This window comes from Cucurbita moschata, unplaced genomic scaffold (genome assembly GCF_002738365.1).
Source record: "Cucurbita moschata cultivar Rifu unplaced genomic scaffold, Cmos_1.0 Cmo_Scf00077, whole genome shotgun sequence".
Classification (NCBI taxonomy): Eukaryota; Viridiplantae; Streptophyta; class Magnoliopsida; order Cucurbitales; family Cucurbitaceae; genus Cucurbita; species Cucurbita moschata.
This window is the reverse complement of record NW_019268593.1, coordinates 958579-959207: the sequence shown is the minus strand read 5'-3', so window position 1 is coordinate 959207 and position 629 is coordinate 958579.

Here is a 629-nt window from a genome sequence, read left to right as displayed (position 1 = left end):
AGGTCTCTATCGTACACTCACCGCTCCAATTCCTCTCGCCATAGTCAGAGAAGCAGAAGGTGTTAGGATCGCACAACAACGCACACGCTCGATCTAGATGAACACAATGAAAAGGATAGAGAAAAGTGCAAGGAGAACTCTGGCTAAAAGGATTTTTCTAATGATGATTTCAGGTATGTACAGTAAGAGAGAATTATAGAGAATAGAAAGTACATCTCAAAGCTCTACCGGACGGGATATATATATAGTTCAATTTACTATATATAGCTTTACCAGATTAATCATCTACTATATATAGCTATTTACTATATATATCTTTACCCGATTTAACCATCTATTATATATAGCTATTTACCATATATAGCTTTATCGGATATAGCTTTACCAGATATAGCTTTACCGGATATAACCGTTGACCAAGTTATAAATAAGTATCAGACTCCATAACCTAACAGAAAGGACCCAAATTCTTCCCCCTATCATTCCACTACCCATTCCAGGAGAAGCAGCCGTTCAAGTTCCCTCAGTTGTCAACGCAGAAGTAGGTCTTCCTCGTTATCTCCTTTCCCCAAATCGTCCAGTTCCAGTCCTAGTTGTGCATCAACTGATTGAAATCATTCCATAGAGAA